The sequence below is a fragment of the Bos grunniens genome, chromosome 14 (assembly GCF_055505025.1).
Source record: "Bos grunniens cultivar Pamir isolate PY7600 chromosome 14, Bosgru_T2T1.0, whole genome shotgun sequence".
Classification (NCBI taxonomy): Eukaryota; Metazoa; Chordata; class Mammalia; order Artiodactyla; family Bovidae; genus Bos; species Bos grunniens.
The window spans coordinates 25,592,200-25,606,584 of NC_141178.1; the positions used below are offsets into that span (position 1 = coordinate 25,592,200).

A 14,385-nucleotide genomic window follows, 5' to 3' on the forward strand; every position below is an offset into this window, starting at 1 on the left:
CAGGAGGCACTTAAATGATAGTGTTATTAGGCTTTTCCCTAAGAGTATGCATTTTTATCCTCACTAAATCATGTTTGAGCATGCAGCAGAGCTTAAGTTTTGCTTATTTTCCCTAAACAGTATGTTAATATGGTTCCATTAAAAAGAGAGTTAAGGGAACATTAGTGCCAAAGTAAGATGACAGAAGGTAAATATGAAGCATCCATAGTCCTAATGACATAACCTCAGACACCCGTCCTAACTTTCTATAATTTTCAAGAAAAACAACTGAAATGTTTTCTATTTTGCTACCTTTTGGTGATGATCTATTTACATCATTCAGAATAAAAGTATAATACATTTCTTTCTCTTAAAAGTGTATTCATTCCATCTTTAGTCAACAAAAAAATTAGTACAAATAATGAGATAACTAGTACTTATTATTTACTTTGTGACAAGTTTAAAAAGGTGAACTAACATCTCAAGATTAAATATTGGAGTAAAATAAACCAAAGCAGTCAGATTCCAGAGATAATATTCATAATCTCATTAAATTCCCTAGAGAGATAAAGATTAACAGATTACTAAGAAACTATTTCTTCCCTGAGGGATTCCAGGGGGGATAAGAGAGAGAGACAAAAAAGTAAATAATTGCAACAGCCTTGTAAATGGTAGAACAGAGGTGGTTTCAGTCTCTAGGGGAGGCAGGAAAAAGCATCACGTGCCTGGGAAAATAACATCTGAATAAATCAGATGGATAGGAGTTTACCAGCAAGATTTGGGAGGGAGAGAAGGTCATTCTAGAAAGAGCTAAAAGCACATCCAGAGCTAAAAAGAAGGAAACATGAGTGATATGTATTCAGGGAACATGTTCTGGCTGGAGTAAACATTTTTGCAGGTAGGAAGAGAGAGGAGTTTTAAGGGGTAGACAGAGAGGTCCTGTGAACCTTCTTAATATGGCTGAATTTTAGCAACTGAAAAAGTTAAAGAAAAGAATGAAATAGCCAAACTTACATTTTAGGAGGAAGTTTTTGACAAAGGATAGATGGTTTGGAAACAAAGTGAGTTATTTTAGCAGTAGAAACAAAATAAAATTAAAGCCTGACCAGAGCAATGCAATTATAATGGGCAGGAGAAAGAGATTCGGAAAGCAGAATCAACCAAGTCTATGATGGGAAAGGAGGTGATGAAGATTAAAGAATCAACAGGATAAGTTCCAGGCTTGAGTGAATAGATGGATGGTGACATCAATAACAAAGATAGAAAACACAGGAGGAGGTACAAGTCTGGGGAGTCACTAACAACTCAACTCAAGGACATGTTGACTTGAAAGTATCTGTGGAATAACCTAGTATCAGTGAGAAATTGAATGCTAAGGAATGTGACTTTAAGGAAATTTGAACAGCCCAGTTTTTCCCAATAAGAAAATGTACATGTAAAATCAATTTATAAAAAGGAGTTATTTGTAAGCAGGAAATCAAACAGATCTAAATAAGGCCATTAGGGTGGGTCCTAATTTAACTTAATGGTGTCCTTCTAAGAAGACACACAACTTTGGACACACAGCGAGATATCAAGGATGAGTCTGCACAGAGGAAGACCACGGGAGGACACAGGGAGAAGAGAGCCCCCCGCAAGCTAAGTAAGAAAAGGGGCCTAGGGAGAAACGAAACCTGCCAAGATCTGGGTCTTGAGCTTTCAGTCTCCAGAAGTGTGAGAAATAAGTTTCTGTTGCTAAAGTCACTCAGTTTGTAGTGCTTTGTTATGACAGCCCTAGAAAACTAGTACAGACATTACTCTAGCTTTATGCTCCATCTCCATGATAAAGAAATACTTGCAGGAGAACCAACCCTTTTCAGGCATGCTGAAACTCATGATAACCTCTTGTTCTTGTGTTTCATTTTTCTTAACTCCATTCTGTCCACCCTATCATTTCTACAGTGAATAGAAACTAAAATTTAGCTTTCTTAGCCATATTTACATTTTTATATATCTTCCTAAAGATGGTACCCAAGATGCTTCTGCTGAACTGCAGTGTTTGTAAAATGGCTAAGACTCCTATTTTATCTGAGCATGTATTATTTCATCACCTGATGAGTCTCTCTGCTGTTTCATCACTTTCTTGTCACAAGATAACTGTATCATCACAGAATTCCATGCAGTTGCCCAAATGACCACCCAATTTTCATCTGTAGCCCTACAATGAGCTGGAGATTTTCCACTCAGAAAAAGCACAACATTGTCCAAGTCATCAGTGAGAAGAATGTTAGAGGAATAATTTAAAGGACTGAAATAAATGTACCCAAAACTATTACTTTTCAGTTTCTGTAGATTCAAACCTCACATCAGGTGATATCATTTAAACATGAAAATGCAAACAAGCTTAAAAAAAAACTTTTTCCAATAGGTCATATTTATTAATTTAACAGCCTGTTTGTCACTTTGAAGAAAATTCTATCCTTATTTTATGGTTTATAATCAGATATTACTAAACAAATCATTAGTATATATTTAATAAGTAAATATTCATTAATCACCTAGTCTGAGTCTGGGACTGTATTAGAATTGTAACTGGGGTTACAAACAAACATGCCCTCCACCCCTTGAACCCTTACCGGCTCTCTGGGGTAAAAGAAAAGGGAATTCATTAAAAGGTTTTATGAAGACACTTGGCTTTATTTACCTTAACTCCATTTATTACCCTGGCCTACTTACAGTATCTTTAATGTAACTTCAAACATAAAATGCAGAAAAAGCAGCTATTGGAAGGTAAAATAGTGCTCTTAGAGCTTATGCTGCTTGGGGTAATGCTGGTGATTATAACTGAAATAGCTATTTTATACTGTAGCTTTTATAATTGTGTGTGTGCATGCTAAGTCACTTCAGTTGTCTCGGGCTTTTTGCCACACTATGGACTATAGCCCACCAGGCTCCTCTGTCCATGGGACTCCCCAGGCAAGAATACTGGAGTGGGTTGCCATGCCCTCCTTCAGGGGATCTTCCCAACCCAGGATCGAACCTGTGTCTCTTATGTCTCCTGCATTAGCAGGGGATTCTTTACCAGTAGTGCCACCTGGGAAGCCCAGCTTTTATCACTAGAGATTCAAAATGTCAGTATTGGGAAAGTGTATCTCTGGTGTTATCAGCTAAATTGTGTTCATAGTTTAAAGGTCTAACCCCAGTACCTCAGACTGTGACTGTATCTAAAGATAAGGCCTTCAAAACGATCTTTAAGTTAAAATGAGGATCATTAGAGTGGGCCCTAATCCAGTCTTCTTATAAGAAGAAGAAATTTGGACACACAGAGACATATTTTGAGCACAAAAGGACAACCATGTGAAGAGAGAGCAAGAGGGCTCTTGACCTGCAAGTCAAGAAGAGAAGCCTCAAAGGAAATCAGTCCTACCATCACCTTGATTTTGGCCTTTCAGCCTCCAAAACCGTGAAAAGATCAATTTCTTTTGTTTAACCAGCCACTCTATGCTAGTGTGTTGTGGTAGCCTGAGCTGACTAAGACAACATATATCTGAAGGCAGGGCAAGGCAAGATCCAGAAAATGCAAACCAATTTCATTGTTTAGCCATCATGTAATTAATTTGAGCACTGCCATGTGTAAGATATTCAGATAATTGAAACCAATCCATGGGTTTTTTTTCACACTGTTAAATACAAATGAGCATAGCACACTTTCTTATAATTATGTCCTGCTATTTAAACAATAGCAACTTGTAAAGAGTATAAAAATGTTCTTACTAGATGCCCTTATCAGTTCAAAATCTGTAATTGAATATATCACTTCCTGTCACTGTGGCCCTTCATTTCAATATTTAATAAAGGTTTACTCAGCCATCTTCCCTTCAGTCTTCTCAATGAACCAGTCTTTTTTGGCACATATTACAGAACAGATTAAACTTTCTTGAATTAATAAAATTAAGTCTGTCAGATTTAGGCCAGTTGAGTATTAAATTCAAACTAGACCAAACACTGGCTGAGCATAGTTTCAGCTTGTATGCATCAGATTTGGCATAAAATTCAGTTTGTGATGTAATGTAAGTTGTCAAAGTGATACTCCTTCAATTTTGTGCAGTTTATTTTTAAAAGTGATATATATCATACAGAAAAATTAAGCTTAACTTAATGTGAAAATAACTACTTAGAAGAACAATAGAGTAAAATGTAAACTGAGCATCCATTAACAAGTGGCATATGGTTCTGCATAATAACCCAGGATTTCATGTTTCCATTTGGATCAAACAGAAAAAGAGAGAAGGTTGAGTAAGATGCTACCTTTACTTTTCCTTTACATGAGAATTAAAAAAAAATTTTTTTTTCACTTTAGAATTACTCACCTTTTGCTCTCTAAAGTAAGAAAATGTATATGCATTTTTGTAATGGGGAAAAAAAAAAAAACCTGGCATAATTGCCACAACACGACTGTGTCAAAATAAAGTCCATTAACTTAACATTGGTAAAATATATATATCATTTTGGGACAAATTCAATATTGGAGTTCAAGCCACCATTTCAGGGAATTAGGATTCTTTTCAAAGTACCCTTTGGCCAAAACCAGAAAACAAAATTCCAAATGTTCTATAGGACAGTATTAAGATATGTATTATAAAGGAACAGTTGAATGAAAATAATATTTTTGGTCTTAACCCCTAAACTAAAACACGTAAAGAAAAATAAGGATTAAAATTCAACAAAAATAGTTATTTTGTAATTACATTAGAAAGATAACTATTCACATTTTTACCATTTTTAGTTAATGCATGATTTCCAGGTAAATTTATTTTCAAAGTTTCATGATATTTTTTAAGCATTACATAAGACAATCAATTCAGTTCAGTTCAGTTCAGTCACTGTGTCTTGTCTGACTCTTTGCGACCCCATGGACTGCAGCATGCCAGGCCTCCCTGTCCATCACCAACTCCTGGAGCTTACTCAAACTCATGTCCATTGAGTCGGTGATGCCATCCAACCATCTCATCCTCTGTCCTCCCCTTCTCCTGCTGCCCTCAATCTTTCCTAGCATTAGGATCTTTTCAAATGAGTCAGCTCTTTCTATCAGGTGGCCAAAGTATTGAAGTTTCAGCTTCAGCATCAGTCCTAATGAATATTCAGGACTAGTTTCCTTTAGGATGGACTGGTTGGATCTCCTTGCAGTCCAAGGGACTTGCAAGAGTCCTCCAACACCACAGTTCAAAAGCATCAATTCTTCGGCACTCAGCTTTCTTCACAGTCCAACTCTCACATCCATACATGACTACTGGAAAAACCATAGCTTTGACTAGACTGACCTTTGTTGTCAAAGTAATGTCTCTGCTTTTTAATATGCTGTCTAGGTTGGTTATGCCTTTTCTTTCAAGGAGCAAGTGTCTTTTAATTTCATGGATGCAGTCACCATCTGCAGTGATTTTGGAGCCCCCCAAAAATAAAGTCTGTCACTGTTTCCACTGTTTCCCCATCTATTTGCCATGAAGTGATGGGACCAGATGCCATGGAACGTTTTCTGAATGTTGAGTTTCAAGCCAACTTTTTCATTCTCCTCTTTCACCTTCATCAAGAGGCTTTTTAGTTCCTCTTCCCTTTCTGCCGTAAGGGTGGTGTCATCTGTGTATCTGAGGTTATTGATATTTCTCTCGGCGATCTTTATTCCAGTTTGTGCTTCATCCAGCCCAGAGTTTCTCATAATGTACTCTGTATATAAGTTAAATAAGCAGGGTGATATGCAGCCTTGACCTACTCCTTTTCAATAATTTTGAGGCCTAATTAAAATAATAAAAATGTTTATGTAGTCAAGTATATTAAACTTTCAAACTGCTATATTATTAATTCATTTGTTCATTCAATAGATGATTTTGGCATGTCTAACTCATGATGGGTGCAGCAGTTCACAAACAGGCATGGTCACAAACCACATAATGCTTATAATATAATAAAAGATTTCATAAGCAAACATAAATATAGGGACTTCCCTGGTGTCCAGTTGTTAGACTCACCTTCCAGGGAAGGGGCAAGTGAAAGTGAAAGTTGCTCAGTCGTGTCCAACTCTTTGCGACCCCATGGACTATACAATCTATGGAATTCTCCAGGCCAAAATACTGGAGTGGGCAGCTGTATTCTCCAGGGGATTCTCTTCTCCAGGGGATCTTCCCAACCCAGGGATCAAACCCAGGTGTCCTGCATTGCAGATGGATTCTTTATCAGCTGAGCCACCAGAGAAGTCCAAGAATACTGGAGTGAGTAGCCTATCCTTTCTCTAGTGGATCTTCCTGACTCAAGAGTCGAATCGGGTTCTCCTGCAATGCAGGCAGATTCTTTACCAGCTGAGCTTCCAGGGAAGAGGATGTGGGTTCAATCCCTGGTCTGGGAGCCTCATGGCCAAGAGAAAAAAAAAAAAAACATTTTTTATTTTATTAATTTATTTTTTTTGGAGGATAATTGCTTTACAATTTTGTGTTAGTTTCTGCCATATATCAACATGAATCAGCCAGAGGTACACATATGTCCCGTCCATCTTAAGCCTGCCTCCCAGCTCCCATTCCATTCTACTCTCCTTTCTAGGTTGTCACATAACACCAAGCTTGAACTCCCTAAATCATACAGCAAATTCTCATTGGCTAAGAACAAAAACAACAACAACAACAAAAAACAGAAGCAATATTGTAATATGTTCAATAAAAACTTTAAAAATAAATAAATAGATAAACATAGGGGCTTCCCAGGTGTCACTAGTGGTAAAGAACCCACCTGCTAATGCAAGAGACGCAAGACTCAGGGTTCGACCCCTGGGTAGGAACGATCCCCTGGAGGAGGGCATGGCAACCTATTCCAATATGCTTGCCTGGAAAATCCCATGGACAGAGAAGCCTGGCGGGCTACAGTCCATGGGGTCACAGAGAGTCAGACACGACTGAAGCAACTTAACACACAGGCATGCAGATAAACACAAATATAAAATGATAAGTTTGATGTGCCAGGGCAATGTGCAAAGTACTTAAATATATTCTCTTATTCAATCCCCATAATATCCTTGCTGCTGCTGCTAAGTCACTTCAGTCGTGTCCGTCTCTGTGTGACCCCAGAGACAGCAGCCCACCAGGCTCCCCCATCCCTGGGATTCTCCAGGCAAGAATACTGGAGTGGGTTGCCATTTCCTTCTCCAATGTATGAAAGTGAAAAGTGAAAGTGAAGTCGCTCAGTCGTGTCAGACTCTCAGCGACCCCATGGAATGCAGCCCACAAGGCTCCTCCGTCCATGGGATTTTCGAGGTCATTACTATTCTCAGCTCCATTTTACTTGTGAAGAAACTGAAGCATTAAAAAGTTAAATGATAGCCTAAGGTCATATAGCCTTAGCAGAGCTAGGATGTGAACCTACGCACTCTGACTTCAGAGCTTATATTTTCAACTACTACACTGTACACATTTTTCACCTATAGCACTGAAAATTGTGATGGATGGATGAAATAAAGAAAAACACAATCTACAAAAAAATGTATGAAAATTAATTTGCTCAGTCGTCTCTGACTCTTTGCGACCCCATGGACTGTAGCCTACCAGGCTCATCTGTCCATGGGATTTTCCAGGCAATAGTACTGGAGTGGATTGCCATTTCCTTCTCCAGGGGATCTTCCCGACCCAGGGATCAAACCCAGGTCTCCCGCTTTACCGTCTGAGCCACACAAAACCAAATTTAACTTGGGGCTGTCAAGGGAATTAAGAGCATCAATTTTGAAGCTGAGACTTGGAAGAACTGAAAATAGGGAGAAGAGAGTGGTGGGAGGAGTGGGCGTACTGGGATTTTTTTATTGGAATATAATTGTGTTGCAATGTTGTTTTAGTTCCTTTTGTACAACATCGTGAATCAGTTATATGTATCCCCTCTCTCTTGAGCTTCCTTCCCACCCTGCCATCCCACCCCTCTAGGTTATCACAGAGCACCAAGCCGAGCCCCCTGTACTATACAGCAGCTTCCTGCTAGCTTTCTATTTTATGGCCCTATTGGTAAAGAAGCCATCTGCCAATGCAGGAGACACAGGAGATGTGGGTTCAATCCCTGGGTCAGGAAGATCCCCAGGAGGAGGAAATGACAGCCCACTCCAGTATTCTTGCCTGGAGAATTCCATGGACAGAGGAGCCCAGCAGGCTACAGCCCATAGGGTTGCAAAAAGTCAGACACTGAGCATGCGTGCATAGTGTATATATCATCAGTGCTACTCTCTCAGTTCATTCTCCCTCCTCAATGCATGTAGATGGAGTCTAGAAAAATGGTACTCACGAACCTATTTGCAGGGCAGGAATGGAAGTGCAGATAGTACAGAACAGACTTGTGGACACAGGGAGGGGGCAAGGAGAGGGGGTAGTATTTCAGCAGAATGAATAGTGTGTCCAAAGGTGCTGGTGTTAAAAAAAAAGATAGAAGTTACTTGGTTGAGCATTTTTCTCCCCACAATCTTTGTATTACAAGAGCTACGTTGTTTGTTTTTATGTTTTATATTTCAATTAAAAGATTATCAAATTTTTAAAGCAAAGGGGGGAAAAGTTGAAAAAATAAAAAACAATTTTAAAAGTGCTTAAAAGCACAGTAATTTGCAAAATTGCTTTGCAGGGTACAAAGATTTCTGATACGTGAAAAACTACTGGCAAAAAAATGATGATTTTCAAATGCATTTCCACCAAGAAGGCATAACCAAGCTTTATCCCACCAAATTGTATGTTTTCAATTCTGTCTGGAGTGAGGAAAAGCTGCCAGACAGAGGGATCGATGTAGGTAAAAAATAAAGAAGTAAAACAGCATGGTTTGTTCTCAGAACTGCAAAGAACTCAGACTTGGCTGATATGCATGGTGAGACATAGGGAGAAGCTCTTGGGAGCAAGAGAGCTTCTTGGGATGGGCAGAGAAGTAGGAACAGATTGCAGAGGAAATTATAAATCATACTCACAGTTCTATCTTTTAGGTAATGGACAACTATTAAAAAGTTTCAATTACAAACTTGCATTTTAGGAAGCTCTTAGACGGAGAAGGCAATGGCAACCCACTCCACTACTCTTGCCTGGAAAATCCCATGGACAGAGGCGCCTGGTAGGCTGCAGTCCATGGGGTCGCTAAGAGTAGGATATGACTGAGCGACTTCACTTTCACTTTTCACTTTCCTGCATTGGAGAAGGAAATGGCAACCCACTCCAGTGTTCTTGCCTGGAGAATCCCAGGGACGGGGGAGCCTGGTGGGCTGCTGTCTATGGGGTCGCACAGAGTCGGACACGACCGAAGCAACTTAGCAGCAGCAAGCTCTTAGAGAACTAGAAGCTGAGAGAAACATGAAAACTAGAAAAAATATAAACCAGACTAACATGCCAGCATTTAAAATTCTCTGTTAATTGATAAAATAGTGAATTCCTAATGATATTTATGGCAAAATGAAATATGAGGAAAGATAAAAACTTGTATATTGCAGTCTTGATATCAAGTATATTTTATAAATTTTTGAAAGGTAATCAGTATAGACTCTCTATGGTGACATCAAAGAACCTGATGCGTTAACATATGTAAAAGCACCCAGAACGTGCCTGAAATATAAGCGAAGCTCAATAAATAGCATTTCATTTGATAATTTCCATTACCAACCATCTCCCAAAGAATAGTATTATTCAAACTTTCTACATGGAGATAAGCACTATTATAAGAGAGAGCAAAACAATAAATTCCAAGCGAAAACATTTTAATTTATTCTGTAATTTAAAATTTACAAGTGTTCATTGTACTGATTATTTGTATGTTTAGTGAAAACAGGGCAAGAGACATTATTATAGATAACTAATAAGAACCTGCTGTATAGCACAAGGAACTCTGTAATGGCCTATATAGAAAAGAATCTAAAAAGAAAAAAAGAATGAATATATGTATATGATTTTTCCAGTAGTTATGTATGGATGTGAGAGTTGGACCATGAAGAAGGCTGGCGAAGAATTGATACTTTCAAACTGTGGTACTGGAGAAGACTTTTGAAAGTCCTTTGGACTGCAAGGAGATCAAACCAATCAATCCTAAAGTAAATCAATTCTGAATATTCATTGGAAGGACTGATGCTGAATCTGAAGCTCCAATTCTTTGGCCATCTGATACGAGACTCATTGGAAAAGACCCTGACGCTGGGAAAGATTGAAGGCGGGAGGAAAAGGGGATAACAGAGGACAAGATGGTTGGATGGCATCACGTACTTAATGGACATGAGTTTGAGCAAACTCCAGGAGACGGTGAAGGACAAGAAGCCTGGCATGCTACAGTCTATGGGATCACAAAGAGTTGGATACAACTGAGCAACTGAACAACAACAACATAACTGATTCACTTTGTTGTGTACCTGAAAGTAACACAACATTGTAATCAACTGTACTCTAATAAAAATTTTTACAAATAAATTTATATCTTAAATATTTCTTATCTTCAGATTTAATACCAATTCTTTAAGACTCTGTTCTAGACTTCAATATAATTATTCAATGACACTTCTAGGAAACGATTCCAACAATGGTGCTCTCTGAACTGAACTCCTATGTCTAAAAAATAACTTCAGGATTCAAGTAAACAGAGCTAGAGTAGGAGGTAAAGAAAATATTATGTGTCAAGCACTCAAAAACTATTAATGCCTTACAGTTCACTCTAGCAACATCCCTACAAATTATCTCTGGTTGTTGATGGTGAAACTAACATTCAGACTGTGTTATGCACTTCCTTCTGCAAGCAGGTGTATGGAGTAAAAGAGCTTAGGATTTGGAATCAAACACCTCTAGCTTTCAATCCCATTCTTTCTCTATCTACACCATGTTTCCAGGGAAAAGAACTTGTCTTAGTTATTCCTTTACCTCCAGCACCTAACAGATCAAATGATTTAGAAGAGATGTATAATCAATATTTAAGAAAAAAGGATGGAAGAAAATTTCATAATGTAGCAACTCTGAGCTCATTTTTAGAAAAGAGTTCAGTGCATAATCGTTTATGAATTCAACACATAATTAGGAATTCATTTCTACATGTGTCCTGGAGATTTTTTAAGAAGGAACTATTGCTAATTAAAATGATCCAGAAAAAAATGAAGTCAAATCAATAATGGAAATTGACCTATACTTCTCAGATTATCAAAAAATGAAAGGAGAGAAATAATTTTTACAGAGATGATATGACAGCAACTGCTAGTTGTTCCCCATTACTCGTTTTCTCATTTTTCTACTATGATAGAAGTTTCTAATTTTAGCCAACCTGGAATAGCAATTACATTTCACTATTTTCCTCTTATCTAAGTATAGCCACATGATTAAGTTCAGGCCAAGAGAATGAAAGAGAAAGTGATATGTGCAGTTTCTAGGATAAAGCCCTTAAAGGGATGGGATATGTCCTTTCTCCTACTTTCTCCATTCTGCTTTTGGAATGTAGATATGATGGAACATCATCTTAGACCATGAAGCTGAGGATACAGCACCTGTACTATAAATGATAAAGCAACCAGACAGAAGGAGCCTGGATCCAGTTCTGGAGCTAAGCATCCATGCCTGTCTACTACCACTTATCTTCAAACTACCAGATGAGAGACATAAGTTTCTATCTTGCATGCATGCTAAGTCGCTTCAGTCGCTATGAACTGTAGTCCACCAGGCTCTTCTGGCTATAGGATTCTCCATGCAAGAATACTGGAGCGGGTTGCCATGCCCTCCTCCAGGGGATCTTCATGACTGAGGGATCAAACCCGCATCTCTTGAGTCTCCTGCTTTGGCAGACAGGTTCTTTACTACTGGTGCCACCTAGGAAGCCCTCTATCTTGCATAAGCCTCTGTTATTGAGGGTCCCTGTACATACCACCAAACCCAAATGCTCATTAATGCACACGGAGCCCATGGTGTCAGGGTTCTTGTTGACTGGCTCATTTCTCTTCCAGTCTCAGGATTTCTTTCCTTCTAATAAGATGGAAGCCATGAAATCATTCACTGTGAATCAAAAATCAGTTTACGCCTTTAGCTGGGCAAGATGACTGTTGGAAGTACTCCTAAATTCACTAAAACATTTCTCTTCAAAAACTGGAATGTCATTTTAGTCAAATGGCTTTCTTTCTTTTCCGTGTGGCTAAAACAAAATATGCCAAAATATGTATCACATCCAATACTCATTTTGAAAAAAGGGAGATCAAATGGCATATCTTCATCTGTCTGCCTTTCTTTCACTTTCTCTCTTTCTCCTTCTCTTTCTCACTGTCTTTCTTATTTTAAATTTATAGAAGACCTAGGATTTGTGAACTAAGCTGGCCAATGTCGAAAAAAAATTTGTCACTTTGCCAAACAACCAGGGGTTAGGCATATCCAATATCCCACATCAAGTAAGATTGTCTTCATATATTCTTTTAAACCTACTCTAGCTTTCAGTCTAGGCTTCATACATATTAAATCTTTTAGTAGAAATAAAATTCAGCTGCATGCTAATATGCCTACTTGCTGAGCATTTTGGCTCCTACTTTATTGAAAAATTCAATAAAATAACTCCCTGTCATGTCTTTCTATTACAGTATTGGAGTACTGCAACCTATTGATACAAGTAATTCACTTAATCCCACTAGAGCTTGGTTTTTTGACCTATGAAGTGAGGATAGTAAGTGTACTTGACTCAGGATTGTAACATGAAACACCGATCAAGCACCTAGCAGAGTGTCTGGCACATTATAGGAGCTAAGTAAACATCAGTTGTTATTTAAATTATTATTGCAATTGTTATTTTCTTCAGACATTTACAGCTTTGGAGCTCTAAAAATTTGATCTCCTTCTTGTAGGAAGATGATATTCTTTGCATACCATCTGTTCTAGCTATTTAATACAAGTTTATTCTGATACCATCTGTTCTAGCTATTTAATACAAGTTTATTCTGAACAATGTATGTATTTGCAAGGTAACTGGACAGGGTCTAGATTTAGCTTACATCTATAAAATAGAAAGAACTAATAGTGTGAAGTAAACATCTCAGCTTTTTCATTTTAGCTACTTGAAATTCACACCAAATGTACTTGGGTACTCACTTGATTACTATCTATTTTGTTCATTAACAAAATACCTTACATTATTAATAAAATTGTATTACTACTATATTTTGCATAATTCTAGAAGACAATTCAAGGAAATATTAAAATTCCCTGTGGCTTTTCACAATAATGATAGGGTAAATGTTCATATATATGCATATATATATATGTATATATATATGATGTGTGAGTGTATGTTTTTCTAGTAAGTAGTATGACTTTGAAGAAAAACAAGAATATTCATCCTTTGTATCACTGACAACTACAATGCCAAATAAAAATGTAAAAATTACATAATGCTAAAATTCACTGGAACTTCACTTTTTAAAGGCATGTACCAAATAAGAATGAGAAGGTGATGTAAGGCAGAAATATACATTTGTGAAACAGACATTGTCATACAGCACATTAATAATTGTACACTCTTAAATCAACTCTGGGGTCAAAGAAGATCCCAGAGTTACAAATTGTTTCCAACTAAATAACAATGCTCCCTCCATCTTCATTTTGTACCTACAAAAAGATTATATAGTATTTCCTCTGCAGGTTAGCCACATTCATTTAGCACTCTATAATTCCCCTCCCCGACACTTATACGCTTTCCACCCCATGCAAGACAAACCAAGAAAAGAATAAATTCCCTTAGGTGAAAAAAATAAAATAAAATTTAACCTTAAGTTCTGATTGTTTCTTTTAAAGTGCTGAACTACAGCCATTTTGCTTAATTTCTTTTCAAATCATTTGTATTTGAGTATGGCTAACACATGATACTTACAATATAAAAAGACAAAATACCAGATTTTAATAATCCTTAGGTGGCTGTATGCAAAGCAGATGCTCTATTATGCTTTCCAGATGCTAGCTGTAAGCACAATTAATTAAAGACAGTGCTTACATTATCATTTTAGGACATTTCAGCACATAGTTAAAACTGCGTTAGAGAAAAGGGAAAATGAACAAAAGCCAGGACTACTTAACTGCAAAGAGAACTGCCAAGAAAGATTAAGTTCACATATATTATGCCAACAATAGGCAGAACAAGAAAGCAACTGTAACCAAACTTAGAAGTGCTTGCTTAGTGCACTGTGACAACACTAAGAACGATACAATACCAACTTTGTTCACAGCTTTACACTCTTCATGCCCTTGGCAAGATTTCAATCCAGTTATTAGTTAGTTCCAGAAATCTTCAGACAATCAAAAATGCCAATCTACACTTTTGGAATACAACAACCTGATAAAACTCAGATTGAGTAATTTCTATCTAATTTGCCAGAGAAGACAGTTTTTACATTTTAAACAATGCTGTTTGTTTTCTGTTTCCATACTGCTTCAGTATACA

At 37.5% G+C, this 14,385-nt stretch overlaps 1 long non-coding RNA gene across 1 annotated transcript; it reads right to left on the reverse strand.

Moving 5' to 3' along the window:
- Positions 1–5,611: 5,611 nt before the first annotated feature.
- Positions 5,612–14,028, reverse strand: LOC147359207 (uncharacterized). The gene is made up of 2 exons (XR_015140631.1): positions 13,819–14,028; positions 5,612–6,356 (listed from the first exon to the last, which is right to left on the reverse strand). It is a non-coding gene; the product is annotated as an uncharacterized LOC147359207 (long non-coding RNA).
- Between the last annotated feature and the right edge of the window lie 357 nt (positions 14,029–14,385).